This window comes from Monodon monoceros, unplaced genomic scaffold, assembly GCF_005190385.1.
Source record: "Monodon monoceros isolate NGI ecotype Baffin Bay Population unplaced genomic scaffold, NGI_Narwhal_1 Super_Scaffold_15, whole genome shotgun sequence".
Taxonomy (NCBI): Eukaryota; Metazoa; Chordata; class Mammalia; order Artiodactyla; family Monodontidae; genus Monodon; species Monodon monoceros.
In genome coordinates, this window is record NW_021703771.1 from 14,712,475 (window position 1) to 14,735,641 (window position 23,167).

Here is a 23,167-nt window from a genome sequence, read left to right on the forward strand (position 1 = left end):
ACACAGGAATCACATTGGTTGAAAAAAGTGGAGTTGAAATAAAAGGTATATGTTCTGATCGCAGCCGTAATTTAAAAACTATTTTAAGGACCATCAAAACCTATGAAAGTCGTCTTCATATTCATATCTCAGACATGTTCACTCTTTAAATTTCATGGAACAGAGCTGGCAGAATTGAGGTGTTGCTAAGGAAACATATCAAGCACAAACATAAAAAGCATAACAGGTTCAAAGGATTCTGGGGAGTTATTATAAAGACATAAAACCTGCCAAATCATTGGAACAATAAAAGTGGAAAATTAATTTCAAGCAAGACTAAGCATTTCAACCAACTGCTGAAAGACTTTTGAAGAGTATATACGTACTGGGAAAAAGAGGTGAGGACTTTTAAATATCCAAGTGGTTAATTAATGAAGACTGAAGCCAAATGCAAGCGTTAGGAGTAAAGCAGAAAAATTTGGTTTCTGGTTTCACAAAGGGGAATTTGCTTTAATCAAATGTATTAGTAAGACGGATGAGGGTTCAGAGAACAGGCTCCTTGAAGCGGTTGAAAAATGGACCAATATTCTAAGCTTTGAGATTTGATGCGTTTCTTGGTCCAAGTAAAACAAAACCAGGGTGTTAAAGGAAGTAGAGACAGAAATAAGAGACCCTTTTATGAACAGTTTTACAAGCACACTTAGTTCTGGAGAGACCCCCTAGGATTAGCCAATATGATGGAATTATTTTAAAGGGTCTGGGAATGTACCAAGTGGCTTGCATACCAGTTGACATCACTCACAAGTAAAGTGTTAAAAAGTGTTTTGAGGGTCAAATGAAGAAACACTTGGAAGCTTGCTTGATGAAGGAATGCCAACTGACTTTTTCAGATGGGAAAGAGATGCTTCACTTACTTGTCAAAATGACAGAAAGGTATTATTTCTGAGGCAGGAAAGAGGTGTCATAACACATCCTTTGGCTTTTGATAGTGGGCAATTTATTGAAATGCTTTACTGGGGTTAAAATGATCCTTTTTCTTAAAAGTGGCATAATGGGAAAATTGGTAGATTGAGCTGAAACTTGCTAAATTGGAAGAAACAGAAGTCCTTTGTCAATTGAAGCATTGCTAGTTCAGAAAATCACTGTCTATCTCTAGAGGACTTTATTTTGGCAGCCGTGGGAACAGCCTCTCCTTTTTAGGCATTTATGTAGAATTCCTCTGTAAGCGCTGTGGGTATAGGCTGACTCATATATACATGATATGTGTCTATAAGTTTCAAAAACTTATTTTTGAATAAAATTTCAAAGCTAAGGGAAAGTTAGTCCCATCCAAGACATCACCTTGGCAGGCTCCATACTCATTTCAGGGATGCTGCCTTTGGACAAGTCATTCTTGGAATTTCTCTTGTGGAATCGTTCCGCAAGATAGTGGCAAACTTTAAAAATTATGTTTAACAGTGAAAAATTTTCATACTTTGAGTGAAAATATTGTATTTGGGAAAGATCCAAAGAAATCAGAGTCTCATCCGGTAAAGAAAGTGAGTGATTAAAATGTTACTAATTTAAAAAATAATTGAGGTGTAACTATTAAGTAAAGAAAGTGATATTCTTTTGTGGCTTGTAACCTGGATTTCAAAGTAATTCCCAAAGCATTTTAAACATATTTTGATCAGTGAGGTATGTCTGTAACAGGACAAAAGATTCTCAAGGTGACTGCCTTGAAAGCTAATTTTAGAATGAGTTCCAGTATGCTGGCTAGAAAGCCAGTATCATGGTGTTTATAGTTTTAACTTATAAAGAGAGAGAAGTAGAGGGTAGTAAGGTCTAGTGAAAATTTCTTGGTGATTTTAAGACATGGGAGCAATGCACAGTTAAATTTTTATAGAAAAATAAAGAGTCAAGTTTTTGCTGTGGTGTGCTGTATGGGAAAGAGTATGATACCTACCAGAAGGCCAGAGTTGAGGCCATGTGACCTTGGATCAGTCACTTTGACAAACGGGAAAGGTGGGGAGAGAGGAATAAATTAGGAGTTTGGGATTAATATGTACACACTACTATATATAAAACAGATAATCAACGAGGACCTACTGTATAGCACAGGGAACTCTACTGAATATTCTGTAATAACCTATATGGGAAAAGAATCTGAGAAAAGAATGGATATATGTATATGTATAACTGAATCACGTTGCTGTACACCTGAAACTAACAGCATTGTAAATCAACTATACTCCACTATAAAATAAAAATTAAATTTAAAGTCAAAGTAAAAAAAAATTTTTTTAATTAAAAACAAAAGAAAGAAGAATGGGAGAGGGAGGAAAGTAAAGAGAGGGAAAAGTAAAAAGAAAGAAAAGGAAGAAAAGGAAGAAAAAAGGAAGGAAGGAAAGGTAGGTGGAAGAAAAGGCCAACTCTTTCTTCATCCAGTATAACATAAACTTGAAATTAGTGGAGTCATAATTAATGATGTTATGTCATATCTAACAAAACCATCAAATATAAGAAAAACAGAGAAGGAAGTGTCAATAAATAGCAGATTCTCAAGAGTGACAGTTTTCAAGAACACCTGCTTATCTGCATATGTGCCTATAAATATCATTTATCAAGACAAAGCTCATTTTCCCAGTCTGTGCTATTGTCCTCTATATGATGGACCATGGGAGTTCAGGATGCCCTTGAAATGTGTTTGTTCTAAGTAAGTATGAAAACTACAGCTTACCCGGGCCTTAAAAAGACTTTCACACAACTGGATTAAAAAGTTTAACACACACAAAATATGGGGTTATGCTTACTTTTGGAAGAAGGGCCAAAATATTACCGTCCAAAGTGGAAAACATGCAAGCACACACATGAAGAGAGCAATTGTGAGGTTCACATGAGATATTGTATGGAAAAGCACTTGAGAAGTCTAATGCTTGGCAAATATAATTTCATAGAAAATATTTCATGAGGAAAAATTAGAAGCATATAAAGACACTGGACTTCCTTCTGCCTCCTGACTTCCTTGAAACATTAAGCTGTTGCTTTAATTTTTGCATAAACAAAACATGAACGTTGTCACCATTTTTCTACATGTAAATGAAAGCAAAATAATACTTGCCTTCCAGTTATCACATGGAAATACAAATGAAGCGAATATTTGCGGCCACGCCTGGAAATAAAGGCCCTGTGTAAAGTGTAAGTTTATTTCATGTGAAGTGGCCTGGCAAGTGTCGGGCACATATCCAGGTTATAATGCGTACTATTTATGATTGGCGTGGTTAGTATTTGTGTACCACGGTTTGTCATTCAATCTAATACTTTCAAATATGCATATTTAGAACTTGGATTCAAGCATATTTTCTAGTAAAAACTCTGATATTTTATTTCCTTAATACATTAATTGTAGACCAGAAGATCCTAGAAAAGGGAAAAATAACCTGCCTTTAGCAACAGAAACATCCACCAAGTCATGGCAAATATGACTTCAGTAACATGAATTATTCTGAACACAAAAGAGTCAGAACAAAAGACCCTAGCCTGATTTTCATATTTCTGAATTACATATTGAAATTGAGCACATAAAAAATAGAAACATCATGCAAAATGCCCTGAACTTAAGAGATATTTTGCATTTGGCATGGAAAAATCCTCAGACGGCTGAAAGAATGAAATTTTGTCTTTACTCTTTCTTCTCTATTACTGGACCAGGCTAGTATGTCTTATAAATTAGCCTGTTATGCCCAGGGTAGGATATTGAATCGTCTCTATTCAATAGTTAGAAAAAATGTCAGTAATACATTTTAGAAGAAGTCAGACCCTTTCTTGGTCTCTCTAATATTCTCCAATGTGCAACCAATGATTCCATGGGCTGGACTTTGCCATGTGAAAATTCAAGCTGTGAGATGCAGTTGGAAGGAAAGAGGACCCTGCGGACACTGGCACACAAGGCTGATGCCACAGAAAAGCCAGCTCGTTTCATCTGACAGAGTCCAGAACCTATTTTTATTGACTTATTTATTTTTTAAATCTTTATTAAGGCTTCAGTGTACCAAGGAGGTAGACACACTGCAGGCTAGACCATCACATGTTAGCAGTTCTCTCTCTCTATCACATGGAATGTTTCCAAAATGTCTTGTCCATTTTTTTCTGAAGCCAGTGGTAAAGGGCTAGAACTACAGTTTGATGGGATGAGAGCAGGAGCTCACTCTTCACTTCACAGACATTTCATGAAGTGTCCAACTAATTACTGTGAGAAGTATTTGCTTCTTGGTCCTGGTAGAAGTATTCTCAGTGGATGTATGTAAGAGAAATAGCCTTATTTATATATTTTAAATCTATTTTCAATATAGATATGTATTTAATATTTATGAGTTAATTTGAGTAGAGGGAGGGTATTTGCTACGTTTGGCAAAACTTGGGCAATCTCTGTTAGGTGGAATCCAATCCATGCCAAGAATGACTGGCTAGAAGGGTTGGAAGAAGTTCAGATGAGATGTTAGGCTGATTGAAGCCCAAACTCTTTTATAGATAAGGGGGTAATAAAACATGTTCATGGGGCAGTGTGTTTATAGATATTTACTTGCCTAGCTCAAAGGGTTAGGAGTTATATAAGATGAAGAAGAGCTTAATGATTTTAAAGACAAAGCTGCATGTTACTATTCTGTTTAAAATTTAAGGAATGTAGGGGAATTTGTGAGGGTAAGTATATGTAATCCAGGAAATTGCTTTTGAGTTAACTAATGGAGTATGCTTTGTGTAATGTATGGAGAAAAAGCATCAAGGATAAATGCATGATTTATAAGGCATAAATACTATATTAATGTTGCAGGTTTGAATTTTAAAGGCTTTAAATTTCATTTTGACACTTTAAAACATTTTTAGAAAAAAGGCAACATAAAAATAATAATGGTGACTTAAAAAACGGCATCGAGTGTATACTTTTGTCCCTGGGAGACTAATGAGAGGAGGTGAAAAGAAGATAGTTATCTTCATACTGTTTATTCATATATTTATGAATTCCCACTATGGGTCAGGAACTATTCAAGGAGATGAAGACATAGGAATGAACAAAACAGACAAGGCCTCCATACATCTTATATTTTTGTAGGGGAAACAGACAGTAAACAAATGGCAAGTCAACATGTAGTATGTCAGAGGGTGTTAGAAAATACTTGTGGAGAAAAATAGCAGACATTTCAGTTTTAGGTTGGTGGGTGGGTAGGGATTGTTACATTTTATATAAGGTGATCAGGGAAAACCTCAGGTCAGAGGTCTGAACACCTGTTAGGTGCCTCACAGATAAGGGCCCTGAAGGAGCTGAGAGCACAAGCCATATGCACATGTGGGAGAAGCCATTCCCCACAAAGGGAAGTGAGTATGAAGACTTTAAAAAAAAGTTGATACATTTATATGTTGTAAGATGATTGTCATTTTAGGGTACAATTAGGACCTCTATCACATTACATAAGTATAAGTTCTTTTCAGTGGTTGTAATAATTAAGTTCTAGTCTCTTAGCAACTTGGTGATTATAATACAATATTCTTGTCCATATTCACTATATTGTGGACTAGATATCTAGGACTTATTTACTACTTGTTGCAAGTTTGTGCCCTTAAACAACATCTGTCCCATATCCCACCTTCCCTCTCCTGCTGACCACCATTTTACTCTCTGTTTCTAAGAGTTTGGCTTTTTTAGAATCCACATCTAAGTGATATCACATAGTATTTGTCTTTCTCTGTCTGACTTACCTTACTTAGCATAATGTTCTCAAGGTCCATCCACGGTGTCACTGGAGTATGAAGACTTTAAGTCAAGAAAAAACTTGGCCTGTTTTAGGAGCACATAGCTGTTTAAAAAAATTTGCTGGAGTGTTACATAAATTAGTGCACATGTATAAATAGTACCTAGGCATGCCGGCCTCTAGGTCTGTTGTTGAGTGTGCATTCTTCTTTATTAAGGCACCTGAGAAATGGGCTTTCATAGAGAAATTTTGTCCTAGTTCTATTTAGGGCTTTTTCTTTATTCATGGACCTAGTTCTTTGCTACACACTGATTTTCTTACCATAATACAAACTGTTTCTGAGTACTTAGTATGTGCTGAATATAGTGCTAAATTATGTACACACATATCTTAATGATTTTCTCAGTCTTTTTTTGCCAAGAAATCAAGATTTCTGTTTTTAAAATCTTTTTAAAAATTTAATTTGTATTTTATATTGGAGTATAGTTGATTTACAATGCTGTGTTAGTTTCAGGTGCATATCAAAGTGATTCATTTATACATATATCCATTTTTTTCCAGATTCTCTTCCCATATAGGTTATTACAGAATATTGAGTAGAGTTCCCTGTGCAATACAGTAGGTCCTTGTTGACTATCTATTTTATATATAGTAGTGTGTATATGTTAATCCCCAACTCCCAATCTATTCCTCCCCCCACCTTTCCCCTTTGGTAACCATACGTTTATTCCTGAAGTCTGTGAATCTTTCTGTTTTGTAAATAAGTTCATTTGTATCATTTTTTAGATTCCACATATAAGTGATGTCATATGATATTTGTCTTTCTCTGTCTGACTTACTCCACTTAGTATGATAATCTCTAGGTCCATCCGTGTTGCTGCAAATGGCATTATTTCATTCTTTTTTATGGCTGAGGAATAGTCCATTGTATATATGTACCACATCTTCTTTATCCATTCCTCTGTTGATGGACATTTAGTTTGCTTCCATGTCTTGGCTATTGTAAACAGTGCTGTAGTGAATATTGGGGTGCATGCATCTTTTTTTTTTTTTTTTTTTTTTTGTGGTACGCGGGCCTCTCACTGTTGTGGCCTCTCCCGTTGTGGAGCACAGGCTCCGGACGCGCAGGCTCAGCGGCCTTGGCTCACGGGCCCAGCCGCTCCACGGCATGTGGGATCTTCCCGGACCGGGGCACGAACCCGTGTCCCCTGCATCGGCCGGCGGACTCTCAACCACTGTGCCACCAGGGAAGCCCCCCTCACTGTAGTTTTGATTTGCATTTCTCTAGTAATTAGCAACGTTGAGCATCTGATTTTCTCAGTCTTGAAGGCTGAAAGTCATCGAGGTTAAGTTGTCCAATATCAAAGCCCGCGAGCGGCTGAAACAGAATTAGAACTTTGTTTCTCAACTGATGCCACATTGCAAACAAATTCACTGAAGCTCAGATTGAACTTGTAATTTTCTTGTATTTAGTATCATGTACAAACTGAAAAAGAGATCTCCTTGCCTACAGTTGTTAAAAATTTAGCTTTTACATAAACTCCATTAATTTCTGTAGGTGTATCTTTTCTAAATTATATTCTTTGGAAAACTATTCCAGAAGATTTAAAAATAATTTTTATGTGAAAAATGGTCCCATGGCCAAGTAATTTTTAGAAACACTAGTTTATATGAAGATAAATAAGCTATTTGAATGCAGAGCTTCTTAGTCTTTAAAATGCTAATGTGCATTGAACATCTGCAGGAAGTGAATGTTTTCAAATTATTTTATCGTGGAGGGGCTGTTGTGAAGCACCTAGTAAAATCTCAATGAACTAATTTATATAGAGCACAGTTTTGGAAATGTTGCTTAACTATTTCAGCTCCTGTGAGCTACTACCCAGGTGCATTCAATGCAACGGGTTTACGGTGCTTCCGTGAGAATGCACTCTGGTTATTGCTTACAGCAAAATATTTTCTTTCCTGTGCTGCCCCAATTTGAAGGAACTCCTATAACTCGAATTTAGGTGGTCAAATATAATATACAGGGTGAGTGACATTTAGCTTTCCCTCCAATATTTAGAAATCCCTTAGTTTTGATGTGTAGGTTGTACTTACAAATATATCTATCTCTTTTATTCCTTCTTTCTCATTTTCAGTAGCTGGGAATAAAGAAGAGACAAAGATATGTCCATTTTCTTCTTCTTTGTTTTTGGCTGTTTAACTGTTTCTCATCTCTCTTTGTGCAGCTTGGTCTTTGTTACCTGATTCGAGAGTCATTCGAGTAGGACTATCCTGGTCTCATAGGTAACATCACAGTTTACTTCGAGAACAAACACTTATATCTTTGGCTTGTAAATGAGCCTTCTGTTCATCGGTGGTACCTAGCTTGGGCTTTGGTGTAATTTAACAACAGAAGAGAGGAATGTACAGGAGACATTTCCAAAATGTACTACATCCTTTTCTTGGGTTCCTACTCTCTGGGGATCCCAGTTAGCCTGGAAAGCCTTAGTTTCAAAAAACATTTTTTCACTCTGCAGAGTTTCTCCGGCCACGAGGTCAGCAGAACCTAAGATGGTGCCCTGAATTACCGTTCGTTTATTTCCATTCTGTTACACGTTTTCTACAAGTTAAGAGTTCCTTGGGGCTAATCCTATTTGTTAGAGCAAGTTGGCTCATTGTTTCTGGGCAGACTTCATTTTCCATTTCTCCAGGCTCCTCTTCAGGAAGCGTGACAGCTTCTGCCCCCCCTGGTTTTTCCTCTTGTGCTCCCGTGTCATGGTGTCCTGTGGTTGTGCGTTGTGTGCCACCTGAGAAGCGACACCTGGGCACAGCATACTGGGACCCTAGGGCCTGGGGAGATTTCCGCAGGTCCGTGTGCTTTCCCTTGCACGCATCTTCCGGGAATCAAACCCACAATGTATTACTGGTAGGAAACTTCTGTTCATCCTCCTCAAGAAATATATGCAAAAGCTGGCAGTCTCTTCTCTCCCTCACATTTTAAGAGTGATTCACACTAAGGTGGTGAGGGCTGGATATGGTCACCACGGGCTGACACCTTTCTAGAAATGGTAACTGTTGGCAAGACCCCAGCAAGGTTTCGATGAAGCAGCCCCTTATTGGCAGGAACTTCAGGCAGCATGGATGTGGCCTCGGACTCGGTCAGCTGGTCCTGTTGGCAAAGCTCCCACTGGCAGCAGCTTTCAGCCGACTAGCTCATAGCCAAGTCCTCTCCGTGGTAGAGGGCGACAATGCTGAGAGTCACCACAATTCCTTCAGAAAAGTTCCTCCAAGTCCTGTGAAGTCATATTGGCAAAGCAAGTCTATGCTAGCCTACTCTCCTGTCCTACTCAGTTCCCTTTCATTCATAAAACTGTCCAGTTTTTGAGCTGGAAAAAAAAGAAGTCTCTAAGCTCAACTCCTTATTTAGTAGCTGTGAGACATGGGCCTCAGAGAAGTGTCCTGATTGCTCAGTGTTACGTAAGGAATCAGGGCTCAACCAAGACTGGGAGCCTTTTACCTGCCCCTCCCCCTGCAACTCCAACCAAGTCCAAGGCCATTTCTACCAGTTGCACTGCCTCAGAACGCCCTGAATGTGAGCCCTGCCACATCAGTTAGGGTTCTTTGCAGTAAGCAAAGGAAAATGACTTTGACTAAGTCAAACAAGGGAGAAGACATATCCTGGAGATATAATGGATTGCTTAGAGAATTAAACGAAGATTTGAAAAATCAGGCCTTAGGACGGACAAAACTTGAGAAGCTACAGGGACTTACTTCAGCCTCAGAAATCTGAGACCCAAACCTCTGGGTGCTGCTTTTGGACCCTGTGGGTGCCCTCTTGAGAGTGGAAATGTCCGGAGAGCATCTGATTAGCTGATCTGAGCTCCTGTACTCACCTCTACATGTGTGTTTGTATCTGAGAGAAAGAGAATTTGTATTTTTATTTTGTGAGGGCGAGGAGGGTGACTTACTGTGGTTGACAACCCCAGCAGAACCATATATACAATGGAATATTAGCCATAAAAAGGAATGAAATGGGGTCCTTTGTAGAGATGTGGATGGACCTAGAGACTGTCATACAGAGTGAAGTAAGTCAGAAAGAGAAAAATGAATATCGTATATTAATGCATATATGTGGAATCTAGAAAAATGGTACAGATGAACCGGTTTGCAAGGCAGAAATAGAGACACAGATGTAGAGAACAAATGTATGGACACCAAGGGTGGAAAGCGGTGGGGGGTTGGTGGTGGGATGAACTGGGAGATTGAGATTGACAGATATACACTAATATGTATAAAATAGGTAACTAGTAAGAACATGCTGTATAGAAAAATAAAATAAAATTCAAAAAATAGTATATTCAGTAACCCTAAGATAATGTTTTAATGCTTAATTTTTTGTCTTAGTAAGATTTAGAAAATCTAATAATAAAATTCTTTAAACAAATTGTTTTGGGAATTTCCGCCGCGTTTATGGTTGCATGGTACGTGGGTGTTGCTGTTTACGGACTGGAATGTAACAGGCACCAGAGGGTTCCTGCTCTGTCCCCTGGTCCTGGAACTTGCGACCAAGGTTGCATGTCCCCATATCCTTGTTGAATGGAGAGAACTCAACCAAGCTTCATTGCTGCTAGCCCCAAAAGCATTTGATTTGTCTGTGAGAAGCTGAAAATCATCTTTTAGAAAGTTGCGCTTCGATTCTCTGCCCCCTACCCGCAAATCCCTTAATTACGCTGTAGAAGTTGGGGCTTTTTGAACATCTCTCTCACAATCTGGTGCTGACTTAACTGCATAATGACTTTCTATTTCACTGGTGTTCAAAGCTTTCCTAAACTTTGGAAGAGCAACCCATACCTTGGGCTAGGCCCAGGTCACTCTTCTCTCTCTCTCTCTTTCTCAAAGACTGTTATGGCCTCAGGAACCAAGAGAAGTGGTTTTCTCTTAAAACAGTGTCTCCACAAAATACCAAAGCAATGAATCTGCTGACTGCCAAAGCCAGATATGTCAGGAAAAAAGATGAGGGCAGTAATAAGCAAGTTTCTGCCGATTCTGCTCACATATTTGCAGCTGGAGCGGCTAAGAAGAGATAACAGATGAATCCTCTGAGTAAAGAGCACATCTTGCCACCTGTGAAGAACATTATTCAAGTCCTGACAAAACCTTTGAATTCAGAAGAGTGGGATAAACTTAAGGAAGATTTCAAAGAAAAGGCTAACTTTGAAAATTGGATCATTTCACAGATGGTTAAATGCCATATTTCTGTAGATGTGGCCAAATCTGTGCTGGCATAGATAGCTGCAAAAAACAATGGTATTGTAGGCTATGATTTGCTGGTCAGGTATTTGTATCTCTGTGTTTTTCATAAGCAGACATCGAAATTATTGATGTCTATGAAATCATGAAAGCCAGATACAAGCGTTTAGAAGCTGGAGCGTACACTCTTCTCATCCAGGGATTAATCCATACAGACAGATGGAGAGAGGCCTTGCTGCTGTTAGAGGACATCAAACAAGTCATGATTCCTTAAAAAAAGAACTATAGTGACTGTATCCAGGGAGCCCTCTTTCATCAAGATGTAAGTGTAGTTTGGAATTTGTATCAAGAGTTGTTAGGTCATGATATTTTTCCTATGTTGGAAACATTAAAAGCCTTCTTTGATTTTGGAAAAGACATGAAAGATGATCACATTCAAACAAACTACATGACATTCTGTTGTATCTAAGAAATAATCAGCTATATCCTGGGGAGTCATTTGCACACAGTATAAAAGCATGGTTTGAAAGTGTTCCTGGAGAACAATGGAAAGGACAGTTCACCACAGTCCAGCAAAGTCGTCAGTGTTTGGGCTGTGGAAAAACTGTAGAGTCTATTCACCTGAGTTCAGAAGAGTATGAATTTCTCAAGGAAAAAATCATGAGGGATGTGATAGATGGAGGTGACCAATACAAAAAGACAGCACCTCAGGAACTTGAGATTTCAGAACTTTGTAAAATACTGTCCTCCTTTTGATATTGTCATTGATGAGCTCAATGTTGCCAAAATGTTTCCTAAAGCTCGTGAATCTCAAGTTCTCTTGGATGTGGTCTCTCAACTAGCCAAGCAGAATCTTCAAGTGCTGGTCCTGGGCTGGAAGCATATGTTAATGCAGAATTCCTGGTGGAGGAAGAATGATATGGAAAATGTGCAAAAGAAAGCCAGCTTTTTTTTTTTTTGCTGACAGCATCTCAGAGGATGTCGTTCCTTCTGTATGCCACACTGCACTCAGGGAACCACTGCAAGTTTATCACAAAAGATCTGATGCGGGACCACAAGGCCTGTGTTCCTGATGCCAAGACCCAACACCTGTCCTTTAAGTGGCAGCAAGGACATCAGCTAGCAATTGTTTGTAGGCATCCGGGATCAAAAATAACTTTTCAGCATATTCTCATCTTTGACACCATGGTGCAAACAACTGGAGACTCGTGGCACATACCTTACAATGACGACCTGGTGGAAAGATATTCGTACGAAGTGCCAACCAAATGGCTTTGCCTTCACCAGAAGACATAGACTCGTACCCCCATGCTAAACTGTGTTTGGGTGTCCTCCTAGTTGGCATCAGAGCTCTTAAGTTGATGCTTGTTTAGAGTATTGCTTCTATCCTGTTTGTCCTGTTTGGTCCAGTTGGTTTGCATATCAATAAATTGATTTTTAATAAAAAAAAAATTTTGTGGGGAGGACTTCCCTGGTGGCACAGTGGCTAAGAATCCGCCTGCCAATGCAGGGGACACAGATTCAAGCCCTGGTCTGGGAAGATCCTACATGCCATGGAGCGACTAAGCCCATGCACCACAACTACTGAGCCTGCGCTCTAGAGCCTGCGAGCCACAACTGCTGAGCCTGTGTGCCACAACTACTGAAGCCCACATGCTTAGAGCCCGTGCTCCACAACAAGAGAAGCCACTGCAACGAGAAGCCCGCGCACCGAAATGAAGAGTAGCCTCCGCTCGCTGCAACTAGAGAAAGCCCGTGCACAGCAACGAAGACACAACGCAGCCAAAAATAAATAAATATTATATAAATTTTTTTTGAAGACAATTTAAAATTTAAAGGAAACGAAGTGCCTGTCTAAAGAAGAATTGGAGTGGGCTGCTTAGAAAATCCTCAGCTATTCTGAATTGCTCTCCTTTAAAGTATATCCCATAGAAGAGATAATACTGACCAACGCTATTAGACCTATCTGAGAATAGGCCATAATTTTTACCTTTTTTTCCTCTGTTTCTAAGACTATATGGAATATTTGAGGAGAAGATTGCCCTCTGCCAAGAGGAATATGAATGGCATGGTAGAGTATTATGTAGTTAACACATTCTATATTAAAGTCTTAATCCCTTTAAATATTTCATAAGGTTCAGTAAAGTGTATTCTTTTGGGAACTGAAACATTATGAAGTACCTAGAAGCAATCCTGCTTGTCAGATCAGAGAGTTGAACTTTAGCTTTTTGAATGCATTTAATTATCTGTGGAAGCATTTAAACACAGTGGACTTAGAAAATGATCACATGGAAAAAAAATGTACATATTTTGATTTCTTCATTTTTTTATTGAGATAAAATTCACATAACATAAAATTCATCATTTTAACCATTGTAAAGTACACACTCCTGTGGTTTTTAATATATTCACACTATTGTGCAACTATTGCCACTAATTCTCAAACACTTCTATCACCCCCCAAAATAAACTCTATTCCCAATGCTTCCCACCCCCATCCCCTGGCAACCACAAATTTACTTTCTGTCTCTATGGATTTGCCTAATCTGGACATTTCATATCAACTGAATCATACAATATGTACCCTTTTGTGTCTGGCGTCTTTAACTTAATATAATATTTTCAAGATTTATCCAAGTTGTAGCATGTATCACTACTTCATTACTTTTAATGACTGAGCAATATTCTGTTGTATGTACATTTCATTTATTCATTGATCAGTTGACGAACATTTGAGTTGTTTCCACTTTTTGCTATTATGGTTAATATTGCTGTGAACATTCATGTACAAGTTTTTGTGTGAACATATGTTTTCAGTTCTCTTGGGTATATACCTAGGAGTAGAATTGCTGGGTCATATGGTAACTCTATCTTTAACTTTTGGAGGAAATGTCAAATTCCACAGTGGCCAAACCATTTTACATCCTCACCAGCAATGTATGAGGATGAGGTTCCAATTTCTCCATAATCTCCCCAACATTTATTTCTGTTTTATTTTATTTTAGTTAAATTATAGCCATCCTGGAGAATATCTCATTGTAGTTTCGATTTGCACTTCCCTAATAACTAACTAATGATGTTGAGTATATGCAAATGAAGCAACAAATATAATTGAACAGAAAACTCAAGCAGTGTATATAAATTAACATTATGATGCAAACATCATGTCAACATGCTGCAATTTCTAGTCAGTAACATTTATGTGTGTATCTCCTGTAGACCTCCAATTACATATATGAAGATAGTCTCATTAAAGCGGGCCTTAGTGTCTGGGATTTTCAGCTCACTGTGACACAGACCTGAGTGACTTTCTGAAAAGAGACGGATCTTTCAGGAATTGTTAGAAGCCATCTCAATACTGAACACAGGAAATGTCCCAGACATAAAAAGTGGACTGGATGGCTGCATTCAATAACTCTTGATGCTCTCTTTATAGTTTTTCCCCTTCTTCTCTTCCTGACTGGGTGTCGGCTGTCACCTGACTTTTCTTTCTGTTCTGAGTGTAGCTGTCCACTTTCAAATATGGGCCCTGAAGCTCTATTCTAACAATCTGTTGAAAAGTTGTTTAAAATAATAGCAAATAGAGGCCGAGTGGTTTCCTTGATAAGATTACATTAGGGCTTTAGAAGATGGATTATGCAATGACTGTTTTGACTGTTTAGTTATTTCTCCCTTTCTGTTACTAGTTTATTTTTGGAGACCTGACACCGGGTATTTCATTGCAAATATTCCAGTGAACTTAGTGTTTAAAAACACCTACTAGTGTGGACTTTTGACACCTCACGCTTTTATGAAGCAGGCTTTTTAGACTATAAACCAGGAGTATTTAACTAGGGAAATTTTCAGACAAGGCTAAGATGGTCTGATGTCCCAGCAAACGTTTACTGTGGTGCTACCTAGATGATCAGATGTCTGTCTGGAGTTCCATGAGCCTTATGGTGTTAATTACCACTTTTAGCAGATGTTTGTTGACAGTTAATATACTCAGTTGTTACTTGTTCTTTTCAGAAGTAATTATAGATCCTGGTTGCACTCTTAAAAAACAGCACATACAAGAGCTGTTCTCACCTTTTAACCACCTGCACCCCCCAGGCCCCCCTAAGATGGATCTGAGTTGTGATAAATGTTACTTTGGGGTTTAGGGTAATACATTTTCCTATCCATGCATACTTGTAACTACTACATTAAAATAGGATACAAACACTTTTATTTTTCCTTACTCAGGTGTAAACAAGTCACTTATGTAAGTACTACTGTTTATCTTGGTTGTTTTGTTCTACTGCCTCTTTGCTATGGATAGTCTGTGATGTCTATATAGTCAGTTTTGGGAAGGTTCATTTTCTTCTCTGAAGAAAAATGGTGCTAATGAACGATTTAAGAAAACTGTATTTAAGTAACATTATTTATAGTAAAGCTACTTTGTTTTATCCTACACCATGGTCAGGCTAATACTACCTGATATTTTGTTCCTACACTCCACCCCCTTATCCAGAAAACTACCAGCTCTTATTGTGATGATGGTGGAAAGAAATGATAATGATGCTTTGACTCATTAGTTCTTCATTTAATGAAGTCAGATAAAAATGGTAAACAATTTAGAAAGTGTTATCTCCAAGGGAAATAAAGTCCTTTGGCAATAATTTACAAGCTGTGTGGAGAAGATGCTATGAATAACAGATTGGCACATGAAAATTTTATTTTCCAAAGGGTTACACCTCCTCCCAGATTTCTATACATCTGTTTCTTTCTAAAGTTCACCTGATCACATGCACAGGTTTCAAAGTATGTATGATTACTAATCTCGTTTGATCTAGAGATTGCCAAACACAAGGATTGACGGACATCTCAAAGATCGAAGGTCTGAACAAGGAGTGAGTATGACTTGGAAGAGACTTAGGAAATTATAAAGTCATGCAAAAATAGTGAACTTGAAGAATGGGTAAGAGGGAAAGCCATCGGATTGAAGAAATATTGTTACCATGCACAGAGAGAAAGAGAGAGAGAATTGCAAGAAGGGTGAGATGCAAAAGCATTATTGTGTGTGAGTAGACGCAGGTGAAAGATAAGGAGAGAAAACAAGTTTCTCTTACCTGAGTTGTCCGTCATTGGCCTAAACTGGTTCTTGGTGTTATTAATAGTGAAGGCTAACTTCTTAAGGAATTTTTCCCCGCTGATACTTAGACCGAAGTTTTTTTTTTTTTTTGATTTATCTTCCATTTGCATGGAAAATTCATATAATCTAGTTATGTTTTATTTATAAAAGCTTGAAATCTTTGGGAACAACATTTCCTTTAAAGAGTTTAGTTATTAATAAAAAGTAAATAATGAAACAAATTGTTGCTGTTTCTTAGACAGTTCGATAGCTTTTTCCAAGTTAAAAATGTGATCTAATATTGTAAAGCCAGTGTAAATACATGTACCAGACATCAGCAGGATCTTTGCTTTTACTGGAATGATATTGTGTGTAACATTGCCCTCTAAATCTACACCACTGATTGTAACTGCTAGAGCTAAGGGTGTCTATAAGGATTCATTAGAGTTTTAGGAAGGCAGTATATCACACTGGTAAAAGTATATACTTTGGCATCAGACAGCCTTCAGTTCAAATTCTGATTCAGTCATTCTCTATCTGTAACTTTGAGCACATTACTTAGTTTCCTTAAACCTTCATTGCCTACTTTGTTAAAAAAAAAAAATATAAATATATATATATATATATATATAAATATATATATATATGATGCTTGTAAAGCATACACAGTTCCCTCTGTATGTTGACTGTTCAAAAGTGTTTGTATTATGATGACTATTATCATCCTTTTTCTTTCCTCTTCTGTTACTTAAAAATAATTAGTAATTCTCATCTTTCACTTTTCTCATCTGCTTCTCTTGACACCTCTTTCTTCTCATTCATATATCATTATTTTTTGAACATTTTTATTGGAGTTATAAAACATTTTCATTGGAATTATAAAACATTTTTATAATTGCTTTACAATGGTGTGTTAGTTTCTGCTTTATAACAAAGTGAATCAGTTATACATATACATATATCCCCGTATCTCTTCCCTCTTGCGTCTCCCTCCCACCCTCCGTATCCCACCCCTCTAGGTGGTCACAAAGCACCGAGCTGATCTCCCTGTGCTATGCGGCTGCTTCCCCCTAGCTATATACCTTACGTTTGGTAGTGTATATATGTCCATGCCTCTCTCTCACTTTGTCCCAGCTTACCCTTCCCCCTCCCCATGTCCTCAAGTCCATTCTCTAATAGGTCCGCATCTTTATTCCCATATATCATTTAGCAGGACTTTGAATGAAATAGATTTATCAGTTTTAGAACCACAGGACTTTACTCTAGATGTCTGGCAAAGAAAAGGGAGCTGTTTCTATGGAAAATATCACCAAATTTCAGTCCCAACTATTGTTTCATTCACAGTGGCTGATATAAAATCAAAACTGAGACATGAGAAGAAGTAGAAAAATATTCATAATAAATATAAAAAATATGAGCACACTCACAAAGATGTTGGAATTAGTTTTTATACTGCACATATATTATGAATTAAAGTGGACCTTTTAAAAATAATTAACCATATAAATATTATTTGAAAGCTGTTTACCTAAAAATTACATGAACAATATCTAAATGACAGGTCTAACTTTTAATAATAATATTGATAGTAATAATAATAATACTCAAAGACTAAGAAACAATAGTCTTTCTAGGAATAGCACTAGTTGTAATATAATTAATAATACAGTGATATAGAAGCGCAAGAAAATTGTATAGAATCTTGTAGGTATTTGTTGTAGCCAAAACATTAATTTAATATTTCATGATAGTTTGTATATGAACATATATACATGAGTATTTTCTTCAGTATTTAAAGGAAAAGATTGCTTTCCACAGACCTGTATGAATCTGTGTATGCTTCATGTTCTGTTAAAAGCAAACACAACCATGAAGAAAATTTCACTGTTTAAATCTCAAGACTGCTTGCTTGTTTGGTTGTTAAATTCCTTGCTATAATATAGACCAATTTAGTGTTTGCAACGTTCCAGGGTAGTTTTCTGCAATGACTAGGATTTCTTAATAAATAGTAACCTGGAAAAAAATGTAGGAAATGTTATAGGAAGATGATAAGTGATAGTTTGATAAAGGCATTACAGGAAATGCTGCTGATTCCAGGAGGCAAGAGAGAATGACAGGGCCAGCTGGGGTGTGGTAAAGTAGCATCAGAAGTTCTGCCACTTTCTCTATGTATGATCTTGGGAAGGTCCACCTACCCTGGAGCCTCAATTTCCTTATGTGTAAAATGGGGATAATAATACCTGACCCCCAAAACTGTTATGATGATGGCATCAGATTGCATTTGTAAGTAATTTAATAACAGGGACAGGTACACACACTAGATTCAACCAATAAAGTGAAAATTAACCTTTCCACTGAAATGGGATTATAAGAAGTTCTATTGTTTCCAGCCTGATTTACTTAATCTCTCTATACAGATGAGCAGTCCTAAGTGAGCAGTTTACTTAAGGAAAACTTCCATGGAAAAGTCATTTCTCTGTAACGTCATCCATTAACATGAGGTTGCAGCTCTGGCTTTTCAATGAGGCTTTGCTATTGGTTTTATTGATTATTAGTACATGCTTTTTCCATATTAAAACCTATTTATTATTTTCCCAACATGTAATCTGTTTTGATAACTGAGGTGAATCGCAAAATTTTTGAATAAGAAATGAGCTTCTACATTCAATTTCTTAAACAAACCAGGCATTCAGCACACAAATTTAATGAAGTTATTTGCCTAGAGGCAAATCAATAATTAATTTCCCCACTCAAAAGATATGACTTGGGTGTTTCCCTGAAAGCATGCCAATTAAAAATAGAAAAGCCAGACTATAAAAAGTATATATTTATTGACAAGTTGGAAGATGTTGTCAGGCTCTTTTATAAGCTCTCTGAAGATTATTGCTTTATTTGAAAAGAACTTTTAATGACTCTTGATCAGGATGCTGAAGTCTTAGCATTATATTCCTGCTTTGTAATACACACCCAGCTCACACTGATAATTCCCCCGTAGTTGTGGTGATTAGGGAGAATCACAACAGACGATTGATAAACTTGCTGTGAGATGACTATGGTGGAAAGAACGGCTCTGAATTATTCTAGTTAATTTAACCCCATACTTGAGAGAACCAGTGACACTGGTGGCTATGAAGTATTTGCTAATATAAAATGATAAGTTTTAGCGCATGTTCTTAACAAACCTGAAACTGAGTTGGGAGAGTGAGGAAAATTCGACTTGTATTCAATTTAATTTCCAAAACTATGAGTTTATCTGAAGTATTATGCTAACAATTATTTTCCATCTGCTCACTCTGTTCTGGCACCACTGGCCTCCTTTCTGTTCTTAAATAAGCCTCGGAGCCTTTGCACTTGCTATGGCCTCTGCCTGGCCTGCTCTCCTCCTGTATATTTGCACTGGCCCCTTTCTTTACATCCTTCAAGACTTTGTTCAAGGTCATTTTCTCAGAGTTGCCTCCTCTGATCCCTATACTTAAAATTACACACCCCACTGCTCCCAATCTCCCTTAGTCTGCTCTGTTTCTTTCTAGAGCACCAATCTAATTATCTCCCGAAGCACTATGTATTTAGAAATACTTATTTGTTTATTGTTTTCTCCTCTCTCCCATCAAATGTAGACTCTAGGAAGCCAGGGAATTTTATTTGTTTTATCCAATGCTGTCTTTCCAGCACATGGAATATTGTCAGATACCTAATGAAAACTGAATAAACATTTGTTGAATAAATGGATAAATAAAGAGATAGATTCAATGTACTAGCTTGAGCACCTGGAAATGGCTCTAATTGATTATTTGGCTGCTTGCCTCAAACCTGGACTCATCAATGGAATGTGCCTGATGAAGTTAAAATACCAGAAATTAGTTGGTACCCTTTTTTTTTCGGCCTTGTGGTGTGGATTGCGGGAGTTCCCTGGCCAGGGATTGAACCCGGGCCACGGCAGTGAAAGCACCAAGTCCTAACCACTGGACCACCAGGGAACTCCCAATAAATTGGTACCTTGTAGAAAGATAAATCCAAAGAATTTTGGGAGATTTGATATTTTGCAACTTTGTTCCTTAAGGGGATAATAGAAAACACTTCTAGACATTAAGAAATTCATTGGTGAGGGGAGTGCAGCATTCGTGAAAAAGACTGCAGTGGTTAGCATCTCTAGGAGGGGATGATACCACCATGTACATTGGTAGCCTTGGTCAACTGAGGGCAAATTAGCAGCACTTAATAAGCCAAGGAAGGTGGTGTGGTTCTGTAATAATCACCAGGGTGAGATTGTTAATAATAAAGTTTGACACACAGAAGACTTTGGAAGTGGCTAACTGATCATGGGGGATTCTAGGACTGAAATTGATGATATCCTACTAAGGTCCTACTTAAAAAAATCTCTAGGTTTGGCAGTGTCCTGAGTGACTCACTACAATGGAAATTCACAGTCCCTCCCACACTTGGCTGACCTGAATCAGATCATAGACTCAGAACTCCTTAAATGAAGGGACAGATCTGTCTCATTGAGGAAGAACCCTGCAGCAGTCTCAAGTATATCTTCCTTCTGGTTGTTTTCTAGCATTTTATAAAGTGTGTATTACCGGTGATTAACTTTCTTATTTGATCCATAGGTAGCAGATCAAAGTTGTGACTGACTTGATAGAGAAGGACTGACTATCTCTCAGAGATAGCGATGGTGACTGAATGATTGTGGGTATTCACTTTTGGGGAGAAGAGGCACATGCTTTAATTTGGAATATAGATATTTTCTTTATGTCAGGTATGGACATGCTATTGCTGCTATTGCTATTGTTGCAATTATATGTATAGGAAGAAGGTTGTGTTTGGGTGGAAAAGTCCAAAGATTGGGTTATTGATGGTAGTTAATTACTACTGATGCTCTGTCAGCAACGACTCCTATCACGCTCCAGCCTGTGTTCTATATCAATCATTTTTGAGTCTCACTGCAACTCCTGTCTCTTGTTTATGAAATTTTTCCACTCTCTGAAGTCTACAACATATAGTCAATACTACACAATTTAGTCCTTAATTATATACTGTCTTTTTCTTTTTTTTTTTAACGTCTTTATTGGAGTATAATTGCTTTACAATGGTATGTTAGTTTCTGCTTTACAACAAAATGAATCAGTTATATATATATACATATGTTCCCATATCTCTTCCCTCTTGCGTCTCCCTCCCTCCCACCCTCCCTCTCCCACCCCTCCAGGCGGTCACAAAGCACCGAGCTGATCTCCCTGTGCTATGCGGCTGCTTCCCACTAGCTATCTACCTTACGTTTGGTAGTGTGTATATGTCCATGCCACTCTCTCACTTTCTCCCAGCTTACACTTCCCCCTCCCGATATCCTCAAGTCCATTCTCTAGTAGGTCTGTGTCTTTATTCCCGTCTTACCCCTAGGTTCTTCATGACGTTTTTTTTTCTTAAATTCCATATATATGTGTTAGCGTACGGTATTTGTCTTTCTCTTTCTGACTTACTTCACTCTGTATGACAGACTCTAGGTCTATCCACCTCACTACAAATAGCTCAATTTCATTACTTTTAATGGCTGACTAATATTCCATTGTATATATGTGCCACATCTTCCTTATCCATTCATCCGATGATGGACATTTAGGTTGTTTCCATCTCCGGGCTATTGTAAATAGAGCTGCAATGAACATTTTGGTACCTGACTCTATTTGAATTATGGTTTTCTCAGGGTATATGCCCAGTAGTGGGATTGCTGGGTCATATGGTAGTTCTATTTGTAGTTTTTTAAGGAACCTACATACTGTTCTCCACAGTGGCTGTATCAGTTTACATTCCCATCAACAGTGCAAGAGGGTTCCCTTTTCTCCACACCCTCTCCAGCATTTATTCTTTCTAGAATTTTTGATGATGGCCATTCTGACTGGTGTGAGATGATACCTCATTGTAGTTTTGATTTGCATTTCTCTAATGATTAGTGATGTTGAGCATTCTTTCATGTGTTTGTTGGCAGTCTGTATATCTTCTTTGGAGAAATGTCTGTTTAGGTCTTCTGCCCATTTTTGGATTGGGTTGTTTGTTTTTTTGTTATTGAGCTGCTGGTAAATTTTGGAGATTAATCCTTTGTCAGTTGCTTCATTTGCAAATATTTTCTCCCATTCTGAGGGCTGTCTTTTGGTCTTCTTTATGGTTTCCTTTGCTGTGCAAAAGCTTTGAAGTTTCATTAGGTCTCATTTGTTTATTTTTGTTTTTATTTCCATTTCTCTAGGAGGTGGGTCAAAAAGGATCTTGCTGTGATTTAAGTCATAGAGTGTCCTGCCTATGTTTTCCTCTAAGGGTTTGATAGTTTCTGGCCTTACAATTAGGTCTTTAATCCATTTTGAGCTTATTTTTGTGTATGGTGTTAGGAAGTGATCTAATCTCATACTTTTACATGCACCTGTTCAGTTTTCCCAGCACCACTTATTGAAGAGGCTGTCCTTTCTCTACTGTACATTCCTGCCTCCTTTATGAAAGATAAGCTGACCATATGTGCGTGGGTTTATCTCTGGGCTTTCTATCCTGTTCCATTGATCTATCTTTCTGTTTTTGTGCCAGTACCATACTGTCTTGATTACTGTAGCTTTGTAGTCAGGGAGCCTGATTCCTCCAGCTCCGTTTTTTGTTCTCAAGATTGCTTTGGCTATTCGGGGTCTTTTGTGTTTCCATATAAATTGTGAAATTTTTTTGTTCTAGTTCTGTGAAAAATACCAGTGGTGGTTTGATAGGGATTGCATTGAATCTGTAGATTACTTTGGGTAATAGAGTCATTTTCACAATGTTGATTCTTCCAATCCAAGAACATGGTATATCTCTCCATCTGTTTGTATCATCTTTAATTTCTTTCATCAGTGTCTTATAATTTTCTGCATACAGGTCTTTTGTCTCCTTAGGTAGGTTTATTCCTAGATATTTTATTCTTTTTGTTGCAATGGTAAATGGGAGTGTTTTCTTGATTTCACTTTCAGAGTTTTCATCATTAGTATATAGGAATGCCAGAGATTTCTGTGCATTAATTTTGTATCCTGCTACTTTACCAGATTCATTGATTAGCTCTAGTAGTTTTCTGGTAGCATCTTTAGGATTCTCTATGTATAGTATGTCATCTGCAAAGAGTGACAGCTTT

General features: G+C 37.7%; 1 pseudogene; it reads left to right on the plus strand.

Moving 5' to 3' along the window:
* The first annotated feature begins 10,478 nt into the window (after positions 1-10,478).
* On the plus strand, positions 10,479-12,233 carry LOC114896368 (annotated as a pseudogene).
* Positions 12,234-23,167: the final 10,934 nt, after the last annotated feature.